The sequence below is a fragment of the Bemisia tabaci genome, chromosome 6 (assembly GCF_918797505.1).
Source record: "Bemisia tabaci chromosome 6, PGI_BMITA_v3".
In the NCBI taxonomy this organism is placed as follows: Eukaryota; Metazoa; Arthropoda; class Insecta; order Hemiptera; family Aleyrodidae; genus Bemisia; species Bemisia tabaci.
The window spans coordinates 38,910,311-38,932,808 of NC_092798.1; the positions used below are offsets into that span (position 1 = coordinate 38,910,311).

Here is a 22,498-nt window from a genome sequence, read left to right on the forward strand (position 1 = left end):
CCTCCGGACAAAGTCTAAACTCGACAACACTGGAAAGCCTCCAAACGAAAAAGGTGGCAGCAAATTTTATTTACCAAAAGACGGCTGACTTCCCGGAAATTCGTAATGATCGGTTTCTACTAAGAAATCAGATAATTTTGATGGAGGGATTTCTTTTTCTCTCTCTTTTTCCCTCCCCTCCCCCTCTCTATTTCTCTTTCTTCGTAAATCATTTATTTGCCATATGAAGAGCCAACCATCAAAACATGCTATGTTGACGTTCGCGACTGATTCGCTGTCAATAACAGCTAGGGCTCTAAAATATCCACCTTCCAAATTTCCTGTGATTTTTACGTGACACTTCTGAATTTTCCTTGGGTTTGGATACGAGGCAAAATTGCATTGAATGAGCAAAACAAACCGATCAGACAGCTGTAAATTATCCTTGATGTTACTGAATAATTTTTAATTTAACAGGGCTTAAAGTTTTCTTAAAAGATTATGTGTTTTCAAAGTGATTTCTTTGGAACTACCCCTGCGACTGATGAGGATCCAAAACGCACAAGTAAGCAATAAAACCATTTCAAAAATCAAGAATTTAGACTTCGGCCAATCATTACTACAAAGTACCCAGATTCTGGGACCTTGGGATTCATTCCTGTGTGTTTTCATGGTATTCCCATTAAGTTGAATTCCTTATTTTCTCAAATTTTGCCTGTAATCCGAAATACTCAAAACCATAAAAAAGGCGCAATTTTATGAATTTTGCGAATTAAAGGTTCCTACTAGTAGTATGACTGATAAAAATGCGTAATTAACTGTTCCTGGTACGATAAAAAGTACAGCTCAACGGAAAACACGAGAAAAACGGAAAATTCCTCCCCCACGATAATAATTTCCCGGGCGCACACGTGGCAGCAATACGTGGCCGTACTCGCGATGCAAACGGGAGACGGTCGCGAGGGGGGAGGAGAGGGGGAAGGGGGAGCGAGGGGGCGGATAAGGGCTCGGCGGGGAACTCGTCAAAAGCAGGGGATGATGAGGTAGCGTCATTCCGGACACGGCGGCCGGTTATTAAAAAACGCGGACACGGGGGTCGGGACACGGGACAGGGGACACGGGACACGGGAATCCGGGGAAAAAACAAAAGATGGCGTTTTTCGGGGGGGCGCTGACGGTGTCGCTGACGGTGAGTGTCACAGACTCCGCGAACGTGACGACGCGACAAGCGGCCGCGGCGCGCGACGGGGTGAATTAAAACCGGGCTGATGAGAGCCCGGCCCGCACAGTGCACCCTGTCGAAACCACCCTCCGAGCCGAATCGAAGGGCTGGCCGGAAAAAGGCCCATAGCAGAATTTTTTGGAAACTGCTTTTGAAGTTTCCGGAAATACTATCTGGTTACAGATATTAACATAAATCGGAGCTGGGCTCCGATCGTTGATTGTAAGTCACCATTAGTGGCCAGCAAGTAATAATAAAAACTCCAATGGAGGATTCGCATGCAAATTTTTTATTGCTCCATCTGAAAGTGCTTAAAGAGTTGATTTCACAGTATTTTTTATAATTTTGTTCTACTCTGGGAAATACTATAAAAATCGATTTAAAAGTGAAAAAATGCACCGCCTAGTGACGTCATCTGGCGGCATTTCCCATTTAAACAAGTGTATTTTAGCAGATTAGATCACTTTGTCATATCTTCTCCAATAATTATTTGTTCAATTCATGAACCAAGGGTATCCTCGTGTTTAGTCCACGCAGTAGTTTCCACATAAATACAAAATTCATCAAATTTCAGACACCTGCAAATTCTCTATTGCATTTTTCCCAAACGCAACTTTTCGATGAGGGCCCCTTTTCCGGAAAACTGCACAAATGAAATTCCTCTATGGTAACTATTGCAGTAAATACACGAGAGTGGTAACCAATTTCTACAGGAGATAAGACAACCGCAACTTTACAAAATGTGCCCGCATACTAAATTCTTGGTGGTTGTACTTTAATTTCTTAAATTTTTTCCATTCGAATCTTCATAAAAAAATATGATGGAAGCAAAAAACTAGGTTACTTACAAATGAAAAAATCGAGCTTAAACAATTTCTGTTGAATATGATAATTCGACTGAGGAAACTCACCTGCAACAAACAGAAACATCAGGTTATATTAGCACATGTAACATGAAAATAATTTCAAAATAAAACTTACGAAAAGAGTAAACCATTGGTAAAATATGGACAACTTTTGAGGAAATTCTGGTTTTGCGTTCTTTTTTAGGAGACAAAGCGGTGTGAAATTGTAAGAGTCCACGCCAAATATGTTTATGCACTTGTAGACTGCGACAGAAGATTCTCATCAAGGCAAACTCTCCATGCAAAGACAGGAAGCAAGTACATTAGCAGTGATGCCTTGTTTTCAGTTTTAGAGTCCCCAAAAAAAGTGGCAGCCCTGTCAATGTATTTGCTCCCTATCACTGGTAAAAAAAATCTCTTGGACCAATGCCGCATTGCATTGACTTAAGAGTGCAGTTTCTTGTCGCCGGATTCAAGCGTCTTGAACTCTTGTTTCAAGCGGATTTTGCATCGAAACAAAAGTCCAGACTCTTAAATCCGGCGACAAGAAACTGCACTCTTGAACCAAGAGGTTTTTTTTACCAGTGTATATCTTTGACAGTTGGTCTTAACGTAGAGGTGGACTCTCAGGATAGCGTGGGATATCCCCTCCATTTTGGCCTCAACTTGCGAGCTTTTTTAGGCTTGGGAGTTGATTTCAGAGAAAACCAGTGGCACCATCGTGTTTCTCGCGAACTTTTACATGAGAATCAACAGTCAAATCTCAAATTCCTCACACATGCAACATCTCCATTGGCTCTCCTGAGAATGTTGATTCCCAAATGGGGACAACTTTGAAGACGTATAATTCCATTAAATAATCTTAGAGCACCCATTTGGACCAAACATATGCGATGAAATTCATGTTCAGAATCCAAAATTTTGCCACTTAATGCCCCAAAAGCGTCGCCTGTAACGCAGTAAACTCCCAAGCTGCAATTAAAGGGATGAAAGACAGCGATCTGGAGCAAGAATGACTTCCGCGCGCACGCACTAACCCTAAAAGGCCGCGGAACTACACCGTGGCGCGGAACGGGGGGTGGGGAGCAAAGACGGCGAGGGGGTGAGATAAAAAAGAGATGCTTGACAGCGCGTGAAAGAACAAAACAAAACCGAGACCGAGTCCGAGCAGGAGTTCCAATCGAGCAGAATGCTGTCACGCTTGGCGAGAACAACATGAGTACATAGGGTTTTCGTTGGAGATACGCGGTTCTGTCTCGGAGGGGCAGAATAGAGGACACGAGCCGAGGTTATTGATTCGTCAAATGTCAAATGTCCCCCGAGTCCCGGCCCCGAGGCAACGTTGTGCGATCGTACTTCGTATCTCTGGTTTATCGATCGCTCGACTGAAAATTAGAAATTTAAATTGGAATTTTGAAAAATGTCTCTATGACGTGAAAAAAGATAGGAAAAAAAAACGCACAGTGATTTTAAATGAAATTTTGTAAATGGATGACATCAGTGCTGCGATTTTCCGGAATTAAAACCGAACTTCGGAACTTTTCAAATAATCGGAACTTTTCCCGGAATCTTCCGAATCCCCGGAATTTTCAGCTTTTTTCGAAATTTCCGAGAAATTGGCGGTATTTCGTCAGTTCGACCATTCATTTCATCAAATTTAGGGGAAAATGTCTCTATGACATGAAAAAAAGAGAAAAAGAAACGCACAGTGATTTTAAATGAAATTCTGTAAATGGATGACATCAGTGCTCCCATTTTCCGGAATTAACGCCAAACTTCGGAAATTTTCAAATAATCGGAACTTTTCCCGGAATTTTCCGAATTCCCGGAATTTTCAGCTGTTTTCGAAATTTCCGAGAAATTGGCAGTTTTTCGTCGGTTCGACCATTCATTTGATCTTTAGGGACTTTTCGATCAAATTAGACAATCTTTGGAACTAAAGCCGGGCGTATTTCGGAATTTTTCTCCAGAATGTTATAAGAAATCGGAATTTTCCTCGGAACTTTGGCAAATCGGAATATGTTTCCGGAAATCAGAATTATTCCGGAATCTTTTGACGAAATAAAATGGCAGCACTGAATGACATTTTGCATTTAGGAGCGAAAATGTCTGGCTCATTTGTAAAAATACTTGGGTGCATGAGAGACTTAAAGGTACATACGTACCTTTAAGTCCAAAAAAAAAAAAAAAAAAAAAAAAAAAAACGAGTTTCAAACAAGAATCGTGCAATTTTTCGTTGAACGCAAAAGAGATTCCACAACGCAACGCCGCGCAGTGAAGGGATCGAGACCCGTGTCCCGTAAGTTCCAGCATCGATAAAAATTCCGCACAACTTGACAATTTTCATTAGATAACGTCGATCGCTCGGAATGACTGCCACCGCATCGACAGGGCCGCTCGAAGAGTCATTCACAAAGACGGGGGGACCCAGGCGGGAGGTAGGGGGGGAGAAGAAAATGACCGAGGACACGAGGGTGGGTGGAAGGGAGGGGTCGCGCACAAAGACGAGAACAACTGAGGACATAATCCCGATTCCGGACGAACGCATGAATCGATGTACAGCGCCCGGGTCATTTGTAGAGAGAGAGAGAGAGAAAAATAACAGGAAAAAAAATTATTAAAGCGCAAAAAAAGAGTAGGGGGAGATAAAAGAAAAAAAGGCTGTCCGATCAGCTCCTGGGAGCGCGCTGTGTTTAACAGATTGGACGGAAAACGCAACTAAGCACGTTTTCCCACTTTTCTCCTTTTCCCCGACGGCGTTTCCAGGATACAATAAAATCCGCGCCGCGCCTATCCTTCCGAGGACTCCGTGTTTATTTTCTATTTTCGTCGCGCTGCCCCCCCTCCCCCCCGGATCCGCCCCCCGAAGCTGCCAAGAGTCCCAGAAAAATTCCCGGCCTGATCTCTAGGAAGGGTGGGGGCGGACGGCCTTTCGAAAAATTAAATAAAAACACGGCTGATCTAGGAGCAATACTGCCGTGCTAAAGGAAAACGCCGTAGGAACATTCGAGAGTTGCCAAATTTCCTCCAATACGATGTTTATTTTTGAGGACAGTTATGAATATTTTCTCTTGAGATTTTTAGATGATATAGATCTAATTACGAAGAAAGTTCTCTGAAAAATTGGACGGAAACTATTCACGAGTTTTCCTGAAAATTTGTGTTAGATCGATGGAAATTTGATAACTGATGAAGGTTCGTACGGCGTTTATCCTTAGCGCGGCAAAATAGCCATGTCCGCTTGTATTGCAGGAAGAACGCATTTGATGTTTCGCGCAGTTATGGCGGGAGACACTTGCCGGCACCGCACAATTTGGCCTGGACGCGACTTAGGGAGAAATGATGACGAGGACTTCAGATGAAAAGGAGAAGCCCTCGGCGCGGCGCGGCAGTCGGCATGTAACACATATTAGCGCCTACAAGACTGCACGAATACTTCATGCATTGCATCCAACACAGTGCGGTCATTGCGGAGAGCGTGAAACGGATAGCGCCTACAAGAATGCATGAATACTTCACGCATTGCGCCGAACACAGTGCGGTCAGCGAGAAACGCATAGCGCCTACAAGACTGCGTGAATATTTCACGCATTGCGCCAAACACGGTGCGGTCGGCGCGGCGCGGCGGCGGAAATTAAAATCATTAAACCGTATATTGTGTTTGTTCTTTCATAATTTTTTCGTTCATTTTTTATGAATGGAAGGCCTTGTCCATTAGAGATAGGTTGACGAAACTTGACTTTCTCGCAAAGTTCCGTGACCTTTTGCTAGAGGTGTTGATAGGTCTTTCCCAAAAAATGTGTTCAACACGAGTAAACGCGTTTTATACACCCCTCCCCCGCTGGCACGTTCACTTGATGGTTGTTATTGATGTTTCAAAACGAATGAGAAGAGGGCGGAAAAATACAGGCGGCCCATGGGCGGCAAGTAGGAAAATCCGGCCCAGATTTCCGCACTTATTAAGTACTTCCGGACCGCTCTTAAAAAATCAGTACTATTTCCGGACTTTCCGGAAAATTCGGACGTGTGGACATCCTGCACGACCGGACAACAGCGGATCCCACAAGACCAAACCCTTTTTTCAGCTCTCCAATTATTTGACCGAGCCTCCTTATCTCCATTCGACCAGGATCCTCCGGAGAGAGGCTGAGGAAAACCCGATAAGAAGGACAACCGCTGTCGTGCGCTTTTATTTACAGTCGGGAAAAAAGAAAGAAAATAATTCCACGCTAAAGTGATATCATGCGCGGCTACGCAAAAGCGGGACGTCGCGCTTGACAGGTTAATCAGAATCCTCGAAACGAACACGATGATTCAATTCCAGACGAACGGACCCGGTTACGAGACTCGCGTAGCGCCACTTGAATTGAATCTGGTCGATGAGATGAAAAAAAACCCCTCGACGGCAGAATTACAACTCCTGCAATCCGAGCCCATTACGGGGGGAACACGTCGGATCTCGCGACAACCACCCGGTTAATCCGCCGTGCTGAGGAAGAACGCCGTATGAGCCTATAGACGTTGCCAGATTTACTTCGGTAAAACCAGAATTTTCTTGGAAAATTGTGAATATTATTCCTCAAAATTTTCAGACAATTCCGTTCGCATTTTTATCTGAAATATCTGAAAATTTCAAGTAGAAATATTTATAACTTTTATCAGAAATACTTGTTCCATCCGGAGAAATTTGGCAACTCTCGAATGCTCATACGGCGTTCTTCCTTAGCACGGCAGTAATCGTGAAAACCGACCGGAATCCGGGTTCGAATCGGCAACGCTGCCCACGGTATTGCGAGGTCGGAAGCTGCCAAAGATCAAGACTGCGATCTCTGTAAATGCGGTAAAAGCTGATATTTACTACTCGACTCTATCAGTCCTGGGTTCGCGCTAAGTAAGAACAACGTAAGTTCGATTTGAAATCTGATTAATGTACGTCTTTTTCGCCAGGCGGGATCGAATAGGTAACCCTTGACTTCTCCGCCCGGACGCTATGAGACGGAAACTGATAATACCATCGAGACACATTCGGAATTCGTTCGATTCAATAGAGGATCCTCTAAATTACTCCGGGAAGTATAAAAAGCTTCGCGTCGCCGTATTTTCGGTTCATACACCCACGCTCGGATTATAAAATCGGGGTCACTTGCCACCGGGAGCCAGTGGCGTGGCGTGCTTTGCGATATATCGATTGTTATGCCATTTAACCCTATGTTAAAGAATCGATCATTAAGGTGTTCGCTGCGAACACCCTGTTTATCGATCCTTTTCTGTAGGTTTAAATGGCATAGTAATCGATATATCGCAAAACACGCCACGCCACTGCCACCGGGAGCCCGTACAACTGCGCTGCGCTCGAGGGTTGAGTAATTCGCTGCGGCGTTCTCATCCGTAAAGGGAAAATCACTGGCTCTCACTTTGCGGATCTTCTCAACGGTTGACATTCTTAATTAAAAAAATAGTTTCTAGCGGGAAAAAAGAGGTAAGTTTTTTGGATTTGTGAGTTGGAAAAGAGGCAAATTGAGAGACAAGCAATGTTTCATATTGTTGAAGTCCCAGATGCATGCACGGTTAAAAATTTCCGTATTTATAGTTACTTTGAATTACTTTTTTTGGATCAAATCAACCAATTGATGGTTTTTGGTTGAATCGACCGAAATTGTAGATTACTCAGAGACATCGGGGGATGAAAAGAGTGTCTTGCTGAACCAACGTACTACTGTTTCTCTCAACGTAACTAGAACCCGACGACTTGCGAGAGGCTAGCGCAAAGGACTATCACTGATACGATCCAGGTTAGATCCTACGTAAAGAAGACCCCTGATATATGAAAAATTAAGAGATAAAAACAGAAGAAGGCTTTCGAGCTCACATGGCACATTGATACCTTTATTCGTGTTTTGTGGATGTGCTTGAAGTATCATCAAAATTGAAGGAGAAATGAGACGCTCGGTCTTGTCTCCGACTTTAAGCTGCGCTTAGAGACGACTTTTCTCGACATTTGGGCAAACTTTATCTAAGTTTTTATCAATATCACAACACTACCGAACCGAGGCAGGTGCGTAAAAATGCCACCGATATATGAAAAATTAAGAGATAAAAACAGAAGAAGGCTCTCGAGCTTACACGGCACTTTGATACCACTATTCGTGTTTTGTGGATGTGCTTGAAGTATCATCAAAATTGAAGGCGAAACGAGACACTTGATCTCTGCCGTCCGCAGCAAACACGCCGTAACTCCACTCAAAATGTTTCCCTTTTTTCCAGCAAGTACTGCTCTGTTACAAGAAAATTCAATCGCCACAAGGCTTTAATTTTTCATCTTTAGTTCCTAATGGTGTGGCGGACTTGTATTGAAAAAATTAAGGATAAATGGATTACATTCTGCAAAAAGGAACCAAGAGCAAGATTATGCAGCCTTGCAAATATAAATTGATCACCTGAAGAAGTTTTATCTTTACTCTCAATTGACTATAAATTCAACGACGAAAATTACCGTGGTAAATTTAATTTTTTACAAGATTTCAGTGATTTTATTGCAAAAAATGTAAGTTGCACAATCCCAGCAACATTGGAATGCTCTTGGTTCCTTTTTGCAAAATGCAATCCAAATATTCTTCAGGTTTTTTGTAAAACAGTATTTTCTCGGAAAAAATTGAAAAGGTGTTGAATGGAGATCCGACGTTTTTACGTGGGACGGCAGATCTTGACTCCGACTTGACGTTGATCTTAGGGTTTCTACCCCAAAACAAGCTCAGAAAACAACCCTCATTCTTGATTTCAGGCATCAACAATGGGGATCAAACTCACAGTTGGCACTCATTAGAAGACTCATCGAGGTTTCCGACTAAGCACTCTAGTGTAGTTTCACCGCAGCTAAGACTAGCGGTAGACGGAGTTCCACCGCAAAACGCTTCCCGTTACACCCGACCGCAAGTCCTTATCAAAAAGTTCTCTCATAACTACCGCCGGAAACCCACGAGCACGCTGCCAAATACCCCAACACGAAGCCATAACGCAATAAATAAAATTCAGGCATTCCCCGTAGAAGCGGCAACGTTCCGCCCCGGGCACTTATGCAAACCGCGCCGTCGGGCATGACGTCATAGCGGCTTACGACTGACCGCACGGTGCGAAAATACAGCGAGTGGGCATCCCCGTGCGTTACTTCCCGAAGTTCACCGCATCGTTGCCAAAATGTGTTCATAATTCCGATTTCAATGTGAGGAATATGAGGGTTTCCGGGAAGAATCGACAAATACGAATCCTGGGCAGCCGAGTTTTCGGGCATTCCGGGGATAGTTTCGGTGGCCCCGGAGCGTGTCTGAAACGGTAAGTTTCGGAATGGAAGTTACGGCGGCCGAGGAACTCGCCGGGGCTCGAGTTGATTTATAGTTCACGCGACTCGAGAGGTTTTTGGCGGGCGTCTGATTTTAGTCGAGGCGCGAATTCTTTGTGGAAGGTAGGTTACTCGTATGCTGCTCAAGAGCAGTCGTGTTGGTGGATGAAATTATGGATTGGCAAAAATAATGAGGAAAGCGATCATAGGAATACATTTTGACAGAATCGTTCAGCTCATTTGGACCGCGTTGAGCAGAAAGGAACCAAGCCGCATCAGCTATTGCCAACTTTAATCGAGCGATTCAATTTTTTCCATGAAATCAGTTGTGCGGATTTTTGTGCAAATTTTGATATGCTGGACCGAGGTGACGAGCTTCCTTTAACTCCAAAATTGCCGAACTTTTTCCTGACTTTTTCACAGATTTTAAGTTGAAAAGCTGTTTTCCCTAGACTTTTACAATAAGGTTGGGAACAGTGGCGCGGCGTGCTTTGCGCTCTATCGATATTTCCCCATTTGAAGCTGTGGTAAATAATCGATTATTAAGGTGTTTGCTGCGAACACCCTGTTTATCGATACTTTTCCACAGGCTTAAATGGCCGATCAATCGATATATCGCAAAGCACGCCACGCCACTGATAAGAATGAAAATCCTCTTGACAAGTTATATCTGGTGTTGGATTTGATTTATACTATACCGACAAGACATTTTATTAGACGTTCATTCAGACACGACAAGTAAATTTGATGTATTTGAATCAAGAGGAACTATCTCCATTGTAAAATAGGCCCGGTCATGTGAGTATCATTGAAGGCCTCAGGGCCCAGGTCACAATGACCACAGTTCCTGTCGATTTCAGTGCGTCCAAATCAACGTTGCAGAGCTTAATTTCTTGACTTTCCACCGTCGATAAAAATCGACTGAGTTCGCAAGTCTCACCTGACTTTTTAAGGGCTCGTCACCCCGTTAACTTACCTCGAATTTCCCCGAACTCAGCTACCCTGGAGTTCACCACCGCGTGCAACATCAAAATTGACTTACTGCGCTCTTGCTGAGTACGGCGAACCGCCACCGAAACACAGTAACAGCAATTTCCCAGCCCCCTCGTTGCCAGTCGACAAGGGCCCGGACCAGTGGATGATCGATTATCGATACTTACCTATTCGAGCTATGGTAAAGAATCGATTACTAAGGTGCACCCTATTTATCGATCCTTTTCCATAGGTTCAAACGGCAGATCAATCGATATATCGCAGAGCGCGCCCGACAGCGGCCCGGGCGGGGACTTGAACGCACGGTCGGACAACGCCGGGCCGCAACATTAACCCTATGCATCATTACGAGGCAATTATTCAAGCCGCCATATTTATTGCAAATCATTTGTCTTCGCAGCGGGACATATTTCACGGGCGTCAAAGGGAGCGGGCGCGGGCCCGGGAAACCGCAGGGGCGCCCGCGACAGGAGCTCACACCGAACATGTTTCTGCACCGATGATCGGTGGAGCTGCGGCTACGTAGGCGGTGGATATTACTTCCGACCGTAACACACAACCCCCTCCCCCGCCCCCGGAGTGTCGTTAGGGGTGGATGTGTCGCAGTAGGGCAAGCTGAGGGCTGAAACTGGGGTACGATCGATTCCGACGTGAGTTTCCTACGATCGGAAGGTAACTTGCGACGCGGTCATTTCACGACCAAATCCGCACGGTCAAATTTTGATCCCGGTAAAATTTGATCAAATTATACGAGGAAGGGTTGGAAGTTAAGAGTGCTGTTTTTTCCGATTATTCGCGCTATTGGTAAAAAACTAAGTCCAAATGATGAAGCAACTGAATGTGTCGCAAGCTGAGGGCTGAAACTGGGGTACGATCGATTCCGACGTGAGTTTCTTACGATCGGAAAGATAACTTGCGACATGGTCATTTCATGACCAAATTCACACCGTCAAATTTTTCTCCCGGTAAAATTTGATCAAATTATACTGGGAGGAGTCAGAAGTTAAGAGTGATGTTTTCTACGGTTACTGGCGTAATTGGTAGAAAACATTATTTAAATGTAAGGTACACTGAAAAAAAAGTAGTTAGCGTTGAGAACTAATTTGGTAAGTTCTCGCCAAGTAGAATCAAAATTAGGCTTCAGAACTAATTTATTGTACTGAAGCACAATCAATTCGCTTCATACGCTGACTTGACTTACTAGAGCGCGAACCAGAATTGGAAAACAGCACTAGCTGTAAAATTAGCGCTGTGGTAAGACAAATTCACTTCGGGTCAAACTAATCGCCCTCAACACTAATTGCCACATTGTCCGTTACATTTATTTAGTTCGAAAAAGTGGCGTCGGTACAACAGCCTCAATCGCGTCAGCTCGTGAAAATCAATTAAAATGTGAAATTTCGGGCTCGTTTGACAATGTAAATACTCCCGGTATGATTTATAGTGTCCTCTCTTTCTTCACTGAAAAAAAAGTAGTTAGCGTGAGAACTAATTTGGTAAGTTCTCGCCAAGTAGAATCAAAATTAGGCTTCAGAACTAATTTATTGTACTGAAGCACCAATCAATTCGCTTCATACGCTGACTTGACTTTACTAGAGCGCGAACCAGAATTGGAAAACAGCACTAGCTGTAAAAATTAGCGCTGTGGTAAGACAAATTCACCTTCGGGTCAAACTAATTCGCCCTCAACACTAACTGCCACATTGTCCGTTACATTTATTTAGTTTCGAAAAAGTGGCGTCGGTACAACAGCCTCAATCGCGTCAGCTCGTGAAAATCAATTAAAATGTGAAATTTCGGGCTCGTTTGACAATGTAAATACTCCCGGTATGATTTATAGTGTCCTCTCTTTCTTGAAAACGTTCGAAAGCAACATAAATAAACCTGTTAAGGTTAGAAATCGTCTGTTCGATTCAAAACGTAAACAAGCATGATATTCGTTGGAGTCGTCAATCTTCTGTATTAAATTGCGATTAAAGCGTTCCGCGTTCAGTTTATATTTTACGAAAATCTGTGAACTTACTGCTTACTTCTTAGTTCGTGTTCTCCCGTAATTTCAAAAGAATATCTCAAGTGTTCGGACGAGATATGTTTATTCAGTGTGAACATTCACTACCGTTTCATGTGTGAGTGTGTGTCTCTCTGAAGGATAATTCTGTCTACTTGCACATACCTATGGGATATTCCTTTCCTCTGTCGTTCATTTGGAACCGGTCAGTTAATTTTTTACCTCTCATCTTTTAAGAAATCTTCTTTTCCTGAAAGTATTGTCCAGTTATCATTCGCTAAGCCGTTTTCTCCTCTCTCAGTTTTGAGGTTAGGTTGACCCAACCCTACCGAATGCGAATTAGAGTAGCGGAATTAGTTCCCAGCACTAATAGTGGTTAGTGTACAGAAACCAAAAATCATGTGTGTCCAAATCACACAATATGAGTTAGTGTATAGAAACCATTTTTAGTCATCTGACGCTAACTCATTTTTTTCAGTGAAGGTGACCATCGTTCTAAAATTATAATGATTTTAAAGCATCGGCTAAAGCTATGCTTGTAAAGCATGACCGCGGGTTTAAAAGTACTAAGAAAAGTGAAAGACCATCACAAAATTCTTAGCGTTGTCTGTGAATCATGTATTATTTTTATGAAGCATTAAAATCAATAATTTCACTGAACTTGCAGCATTAAATCAACTTAATTAGATGGAGTAACTTAAAGTACTTATTGGTTTGCGTAATAAGCCTGGTGGTAGAGCAAGGTACTAATTTAATCCTGAATGTTCGATAGTGCATGTTAAGTCTGATTGTTCATATTGACGTAATTAGAGTATGCTTTAGTATCATTAAATGCTTGCTATTTGCATTCATAATGTTTCCACGCGTTACGCCTCAAAAGTTAAATGGGTGAATCCTAAAATGAGGGCTATTGCGGGTAGGATGTTGTAATTACTAGAAAAGAGCATGCAAAATGTTTAATTACGTAGTGTATACGAGAACTTAACAGAAATATCAACATCAAATGGACCGCGTTTAGCAGAAAGGAACCAAGCCATATCAGCTATTTTCAAATAGAACAGGTCAATTTAATTTTTTACAAGAAAATGTTTGAGCTGATTCTTTTAAAAATTTGAGAGAATTTGCTTTGTACCATGCGGAAAATTTGCTTAAATTTCCACAATCATCCGCACAACCGTTTTCAAATAAAAAATTAAATTTGGCAATAGGTGATGTGGCTTGGTTCCTTTCAGCCTACCCCGGTCCAAATCTAAATCTGAAAGGATGGTGTGACATCGGACAAAACCGCAAAAGAGTTACCCTTAAAGAGCTGGGCACCAAAACCAAGGGATTCAGGAATATCGGAACCGCTTCCTTAGATCGTTTTAAAACATTATTAAACCGGCTGCGCGGTATCCGTTTCAATTCGTCCTCCTCCTTCTGTCTTTCGGGGCACCTCGGTTCGGATTTGACTCAAGTTTTTGCCGAGCGAGAACTTAGACAAACAATTTCCCGGGGAATAAACCCAAAACAAATACTACCGAGATCAGGGAATTGAAAAGTTACTAAGCTCTGTTTATTTTTGCGGCTGTTTAAGCCCCTCTCCTTTTATCCCGGAGCTGAGTCGATAAGTTTACTCTCCGCGCCGAGTACAGAGGACTCCCATTTTTCCGAGTTAGGGACAATGGGACCCGGGAAATATTCGCTTTGTGACGGGATGAATCTTCGGTGCCGCACAGTGGATCGAGTCAATAGGAACGGTCGGACAAAATTTGGAAACTTAAAACGCTTATAACTCCATTTATACAAAACTTTGAGGTTCTAAAAGTACTCCCATTGGTTTTCTCGTGAAATTTTCTTCTATGAACACCCTTTAAAATCCAAAATGTGACGAAATAAACATCAAAATTTGCAGTTTTAGTCGAGAAATTTACGTCCGACCTCGCAAATCGACTCTGTCCACTGTACGCCGGTCGAACGCTCGCCATTTTCAGGGCTGAAATCCTCCCGTTGAAGGGAACACCTATTGGCGAGGTCATAAAAGCAGCGCCCTTAAAGCCCTGTTTTATTCGGATGGAAAAAGATCTTTCGGCTATTGTGCCTATCGAGTGAAACGAACAATGATAATATCCTCTTTGAGAAAACGAGCTTCAGAGATGAAAATTTATTTTTGTCGCGACTTTAAAGCATGAAATGAGGTAACTTTATGTTTACAGACTTACGAGAACGCCAGGCAAAGAGGAGAGGACAAATTATGATTGTTACCTGCGAACAAAAAAGTGGGTTGTTAGAATAAATGAATGAATGAGATAACAGTAGAAGCAAGAATTTACATAGTGATTCTATTCGCATCGACAGTAAGTGCAAAATGTTGAACAAATTAACGTTTTAAACGCGGATAATGGCACTTTTTGACGGCTAGAATGAACCCATTGACCGAATCAGAACATTGAAAAAAACTGGTAGGTATCTTTCTGCATTACGCCAATTAAAAATTCGGTTGCTCTCAATTTCAAGTAAAATTAAAATGAAAAAATAAAATTAAGAACAAATAAAAATTGACAGCAATTTGCACGCGAAAAAAGATGTCTTAATTCGAGTCAGATGAAAGGTATTTTCTGGTTTTTTCTCCGTAGAAGTATACCGCAAAAAGAGAAGAGTACTTGAGCTTTAATATAGCTCGGGTTATCAGCAGTGAAATACACTTCGGATTTCATTCCGAAATTTTTAACAACGTAATCCAAATGCCTTTCTGAAAGTTCGCGCATTTTATTTAACCGCGGCGACGGTGCATTTCCTCAACGCTACTCAGCTAAACCCACTCACTGTCTCATAAAACTCCCAATTTCCGACGAGAAATAATTGATGACGTAACGGAACCCGCTCCGAAAACAAGCATGACGGGAGATCGGAACTTATGAAACTTGCACTGCGACGACAGGAGCCCCGCTTACAGGATTTACCACCGGGCGCGCGCGGGGGGGGGGGGCAGAAGAAGGCGTTCATGTCTCGACGTCTTTAATCGAATACTTAAGTAGTTCAGTTATTAAAACTGACTTCAAACGTGACGTTGAGCAGCGATGGAAATTGATTACGGAAACCGTAGGAGGGCGGGCGAGGGGAGGGGGGGGGGAGGGGGAGGGGGGGGGGGGAGGGGGGAGGGGGGGAGGGGGGGGGGGGTCGGGGGGCACAAAAGTCGAAAGAATGAGTATTACATCTTATTAAAGGTATCAAGACTCGAAAGTTGATGCGAAGAGTAAATAGCAACCCTCTCGCCGCGGCGACACCCCGCGGGAAGGGGGGAGGGGAGGGGGCGCATTCGGATTGAGTAATTATTTATTTAAATACACGTGAATGCTGCCGCAGGGAGGGGAGGGAGCGGCGGAGATGGATATATGATTAATTAAACGTCTGAACCAGGTTGATGTTACAACGCAGCCATGTTGCCGCTTCGCGAGGGGTGGGTTTAATTAAATCTGAGGGCGGAAAAACGCGCGACTGGCGGGGAGGGAATTAATTAAATCAACTATGCGCGTAGCAAACGGTTCAGCAAACAATTAGGATCGTAAATATTTTTTTCTGGGTTGGAGGAGCCTGATATTTCATACTGATACTTCGGAGAAGAAAATTCCTGATTTATGTTTTTTATAATTTTTTTTTCATAGAATCCTGATGGTTCTTTTAAAGACATCTACATCTTTGTCTCAGTTTAATTCGATCGAGACATTGTAAGAACATGGAGGAACATATCGACGGTGAAACTACCAAACCACGTATCTCGTTTGCGGCGTTTAAAAATCTACGCTCACATTTTCTTTTTTTGAAGTAGACCAAATCAATATCATTCCTTGAAATTTTCACAGAATTTTCTCCGCACGAAGAGGAAAAATCACAGTAATTTTCAAGACTGGACGTTAAGTAGTTTTTTCATTTAAAAAATAAAGTATGACAGGAAGTCTGCGACGTCGCAAACCGAGATACGTGGTTTGGTAGTTTCACCGTCGATATAAGGTCTGACTCAGTGTAATAATACATCGATTTTATCAATCCATATCTTCGATTTATCGAACAATATTGATAACTTAATGTATAAGGACTTACATGTTTTCTGTCTTTCTCCTAAGTTTGGATTAAAAAATATTTCATCTTTCTTACGCTACAAAAAATTTTCCGTTGGATCAACAGAAGTCCCATTTAATAACTCCTGCACGACTATTCTCGAACCTACGAGAATTCTCGTCCGATTATTATTACTTGGAAAATTTTTCTCATTGTCAGTGTATAGGGGGACTTTTCCTTCCCTTCTTTTTCTTCCTTTTTTCATTTCAACTTACTTCCTCTCTCTTACTCCCTTTTTCTCTGTTCCTTTCTCGTTATTCCTTTTCCCCCTCTTCCTACCTTCTTCCCTTTTTTAGACCATTTATTCCCTGTTTTCCCCTTTTTTTTCCACCACGTGCCCATTGATTTTCCCACACGACCAGGGTATGAATTTCTTCCTTTTGCCATGTTCCCCACTTTTCTTGTCCCTTCCTCCTTTTCCTGTGTCTCCCTTCTTCCACTCTTTCCGACCATTTATACTCAGGGTTGCACGCGTGAAATGAAAAATATGAAAAATTGGAAATTTCCTTGAAATATTTCATGAAACTCGAGGCTGTGAAATATTTCATATTTTCCAGGGGTTAGAGTATGCAACCCGCGCTCAAATACGCAAAAATAGGAGACAATCGCAATTTTTACATTTTGCCAAACATGAAAAGGAACCGGTATTTTCCAATATTTCAGAAGTTTCTGAAAATTCAAAATTGCATTTTTCATGAAAAATTGCAACCCTGTTTATACTCTTTCCCTCTCTTTTTTCACCACGTACCCCTTGATTTTCCCACACGACCAAGGTATGAATTTCTTCCTTTTGCCATGTTCCCCTCTTTTCCTCTCCCTTCCTCCTTTTTCTGTTTTTTCCCTTCTTCCTCTCTTTCCGACCATTTATTCTCTTTTCCTCTCTTTTTTCATCAAGTACCCCTTGATTTTCCCATGCGATCCGGTTACGGAATTGAATTCAACGAGGCAATACCGCGCGGTGCGCACATCAAAATGACGGGCGGATGACACCGCAACGCCAACATCCGAGCGAGGGCGCGCGGAAAACGGAGGGTTGAAAGGTCGTGGCGCTGTTGACGAAAAGGGGAGAGTCGGGGGTGCGTTGCGTGTTGATTTTATGCGCCCGTTCTCACCTGGACACGGTCGACGGTCACGATCGTAAGGGCGGGGGTTGCATGCGACAGGGAAGAAGGCGACCAGGCTGCAATCGTCGTTCGTCAAACTTCTGGTTTCTAGTCGTCACCTCCAAACCATATTTCCCTAATCTTTCCACGCGATCCTGCTCCGTCACCTGTGACATTCTTCGTGTTTACGAGCCCGAATTTCGTAGTTTTCTCGACGAAGGAACGTAAGACCATTCCAAATTTGCAAAACTGACTACCGCAATGGACCACTAGACAAGGTACGAATTCAAGCATTCTAATACATGCGTCTTAACCAGAATTTCACGCAGAACAAGATTCGCACAATGAAAGATACTGAAACTATCTCCTAACGAAGATATTAACGTTTTTATATCACATTGGTTACGAGGAATTTGAACTGCCCGCTCACAAGAAACTTAAAGCTTTACGAGAGTCAAATCGCGCACTACAACGGTTTCAACAAGCTTCTCAATCGAGTAATGTTCATTTCCCACCATGTGGTGTTCAAACTATAAGCAATTCGCTATTGCTGAGCCAAAGCGTTAAGATTGAGGTTGCGAGATTTTATATCGCAGAAACTGTCATAGTAACATTTAACGCGCGATGTAAATCACGTAGAGCATTGAGTTTTCATGAGCGGGTGGTTTGAATTCACGCAATAAGAATTATTGAATATCTTCGTAAGGAGTTAATTTCGGAAATTTTGATCGTGCGCATCGTGTTCTACGTGAAATTTTAGTTACGAAACATGTATGAGAATGCTAAAATTCGTACCTTGTCTAGTGGTCCATTGACTAACGCGATTAAATTTTAACGGAGATAAGAATTGTGTAGCTCCTGCCCGAAAAATTGCAGAAATTTCGCCGAGAACATAGGGAAAATCAGTCTATCTGGTTGAAAACGCTCAACAGTTTCCAGTAGAAATACAATTTCCCTGTGAAAATTACGCAATGTGCAAATTAAGTTACATTCTACAGTCTGAGAAACGACGACTCATTAAAACAAGCTTGTAACAATAAAATTATAAAATTTGTGTTGGTTTTTACTGAAATCGTTTTTTCCTAAATGAAGTTCGGTATCAATAAATGATTCCAAAAACTGGAGATATAAAATCGAAAAGTAAGTTATTAACGCATCAAAAATTCATGTATGATTATATTAACAAGCATTGGGTTGAACTTTTTCGATTTTAAAAGCATATATCTTGATGAGACATTGAATAATGGTCGATTTCAGACGATTCGGGGGTAAATTGAGAAACCATAAATATATCGTCCCAAATTATTCCAGTATTTTTATTATCCCTATTGGTTGCTACCTTTTTAATAAAAAAAATTAATGTGTTTCTAGGGTTTAAAATTTGAACCTTGAATTTTTTTATCTGAAAGCTAAGGAAAAAAATGAATTCGAAAAAATGAGTTAGAAGTTTTTCTGGCTAATTATTTTTTCTCAATTACATACCTCGTAGATTGCATATATATTGCGTTTTTACCATTCATATTTGGAAGCATGAATGAAAATTGAGCGTAAAATAAATGCGCTGCGGACAGGATTCGAACCTGTGCGGGTAGAACCCATTGGATTTCAAGTCCAACTCCTTAACCACTCGGACACCGCAGCCGGTGAATGGCGGGCACGAAATTTCGCGGCTTCGCGTAGAGGCGTTACGCCTCCTGTTCCGGCGCTACGCAACACTTGTTACGTCACCTGGGCGCTGCTCCGTACACGGATCGATCGACCCGAACAAAGTCGTCTTCTGATGCTATCTTCCTTTTAAACTTTCTTGTGCATGTTCATGCTCTGTAGAAGATGGGCGTGAGTGAAAAGATTAAAGCAGAATGCACTGAGACATTATCGGCGGTTCCCAAAATTGTCTTCTCTCTCAAAAAAAAATACGTCATTCTTTAAACTCAGCTTTAGTTAATGATATAATTAGGGTTCAAGGTACAAAACTTTTTCTAAGACAAGAGCTTGTGTTTATCATGGGAAAGAGATGACAGAAGGCAGCCCACAAAAATTTAAGAGGCGAAAATTTTCAACTCAAACTTGTCAATAATATTATGTTTCTACATTCTCGGCGAGTTTAGATTTCTCTCACAATTTCCTTTTCTCCCAGTCGCTGAGAATCCTGAACTTCGCCAATTTGTTAAGTATTCAAAACCACCTGACATTTTTCTCGTTTTACCCAAGAATCCCAGTTTACTGAAGCAGAAGTGCAAAAATTTCTCGACCACGCGACCGGACAAGTCGCGATCAGTTGCGCATGAAACTGTGAAGGTCCCGAAAAAGGTGTTTTTTTATGTGCATGCCGGCAAAATCGCGTTTTTACTTGCAAAATTGTAGTGAAAATTACGTGTTTTCCGCAAAGTCGCGGTGCTATAAACAAACAGAGCCATACAGAAGTCATTTTTTTTGAAGTTTCAAAGGAAAAAGAGGTTTTTAAAATGGAAGGTCAATTTGAGAAGTGGGAAGGCAAAGCGCTCTCTGCATCTCGGTGCTGAAGTACGAAAAAAACCTAAGACACAGACACACGTCCCCCCGTCAACCCCTAGAGCGTTTCGTATTTTAAGATCGCCCCCACTTCACTTGAAAATCCCTATAAAAATCGATTAAATGTGCCTGGATTCGCGTAAGACCTAACGTCCCACGGCGTTGCCAATACCTTGAAAATCCCTCTCCGAGAGCCGTTGGAACCCATAAAAATTAAACCAATTTCCCCGGGAAATCTAGTAATCCCCCGGAAAAGCTCCTCCACCCGATGCCACAACGATAGTTCTCCCTTCCGACGGGTCGCGGCGGTTTCCCGCTGCAGTGATTCATAATTTAATTAAATTTGTTCTTTGTGAAGGTTTCCCGCTTGACTTCACCCTCCCCCGCCCTCCGCTCCCGAGTTGGCTCGATTGCAATTCGCAAAAAAATAAAAAATAAAATAAAATGAAAAGGAAAAAAAGTTTCAAGTCCTGGTTTCCTCTCCCGGAGCCCGGCTTTCGGACTCGCGTTCATTCCGCTGGCTCCATTTTCCGATGCTCCTTCGCAGTGGCGTAGCAAGAATTGCGATGTATCGATTATTATGTCATTTAAACGTATGGTAAAGAATCGATTATTAAGGTGTTCGCTGCAAACACCCTGTTTATCGATCCTTTTCCATAGGTATAAATGGAATAACAATCGATATATCGCAAAGCACGCCACGCCACCGCACCTTCGGTTGCGTTCGATGGTAAGCTAGGCATTGTTACTTTGAGCGCCATCCCAGAATCCATTCGTGTCCTATTGTCTTCGGCCCTTTGAAATAACGGGTTAATGAGTGGGAAAGGTCCATTGATTTCCTCTGCACCAGCCTTGAGGATGTTGGTAGATACGATGGTTTCCACTTTAAAAAGTGTATTTTATTGAAGAAAGACTGTTTGAATCGGGTCGTGCGAAAATCGGTAGTGTCCATTTTCGTGGTTTTTTTCTTTGGATTGATATTGATTTGCGTTTTGATTTGGATTGAACTGTAAAAACACTTTTGTGCGTAGGGCGAATAACGCTACGTCCGTTCTTTCTAAACCGAGCCAGAAATTGTACTTCCTAATAGCAGAATGTAGTTCGAATAGTAATCGTATTTTCCTCTAGCTCCTTGAAAAATAAAACAAAAGCGAAAACTTCTGTACAACAATAGCTAACAATGTTAAAATTAACCAAAATTTAATCGAAAACTCACCGATTTTCCTTAAATGCATCACCCGATTTGACTTCATTTTGAAACGGGAAACAACTATTTCTGACTAAAACTGACTAAAACTACTCCTTGTTTTACAAAAATTGGTTCCTCTTTGCTGAAGTTAAATTCGACCCAATGTCACCACGACAAACAAGGATTCTCTACCGTATGAATCTCTAGCTATTCTTCGAAGAGACGAAAAAGTTTGGGATTGAGAAGGGTTTGCGAAGAGAGTGCGACCCAATTGAGGTGGGGCGAAGAAGTCTTCAATTTTTCATCCCCGCTACCGCCCCACCGCGAGACTGGAGAGCACCTGACTTCATCTTGATATCCGCAATTCAACGGATTCGAAACTTCGGTGACAAAAAGTTGTCAGCTTGTTGTTCTGCCATTCTTCGTTTGCATAAACGACAAGTTTGAGCGATTATTTCCGCTGTTCATGCCAGCGAACATTCTCTAAATCGGGAGTAATTGTTTTATGATCTGAATGATGAAAATCGTTCGAATGAAGAGGAGTCGAGACTATTCCAGGACGGAAGGAGAGTACATTGTTGTTTTGTACCTGGAGGACTGAATTCTCAGCTATTTACAATATCACGTATATCCTTGATCTTGTATCACATTCCCTTTTTCTCAATTGCTGAGACAGCACGTCCTTTAATTACAATTTGTACTCATTTGTAGAAATACGATGGGTCAGTTGCATACAAAAGATTCAGTCAATTCAGCAGACATTTTAGAAGTAAAATAGAACTAAAATCACGTTGAGCATGTCAAGAAAATCTAAAATCTACTGCTCGAGGCACAATTTGAGTACTGTGCGGTTTGTAGGTGATCGCTTACAAAACTTAATTTTTAGGGAGAAGCTATTTGATATTTTTATCTGCCATGCGTTCAGGGCTCAAACAGGCAAACAATTAAAAATGAAACATTTTTCATGCATCTTGTGCACACACTCTGTGATTCCGCACTTTAGCTATCGACCTACATATTAACTGTCACAACACTGTAACACGACCCAAAAAGTAGATGGAACCTGGAATCCACATTGAGTATAGTAAGAACAACGACTATTTTCCCAACAAACTGATGAAATTTTGATAAGGAAACATACATCATAATGCTAAAATTCGCACTCAGTCTTGTGGTTCATTGCGTCTCATGTCGGACCACAATTTCAAACCTCT

General features: G+C 42.2%; 1 protein-coding gene and 1 non-coding gene across 4 annotated transcripts in view; both read right to left on the minus strand.

Annotated features, from left to right (window-relative positions):
* The window catches only part of Sema1a (semaphorin 1a), a 583,530-nt gene that overhangs the window by 409,856 nt on the left and 151,176 nt on the right, over positions 1–22,498 (minus strand). The gene's annotated exons all lie outside the window — the stretch shown is intronic.
* TRNAS-UGA (transfer RNA serine (anticodon UGA)) lies at positions 19,144–19,225 on the minus strand. The gene has a single exon. It is a non-coding gene; the product is annotated as a tRNA-Ser (tRNA).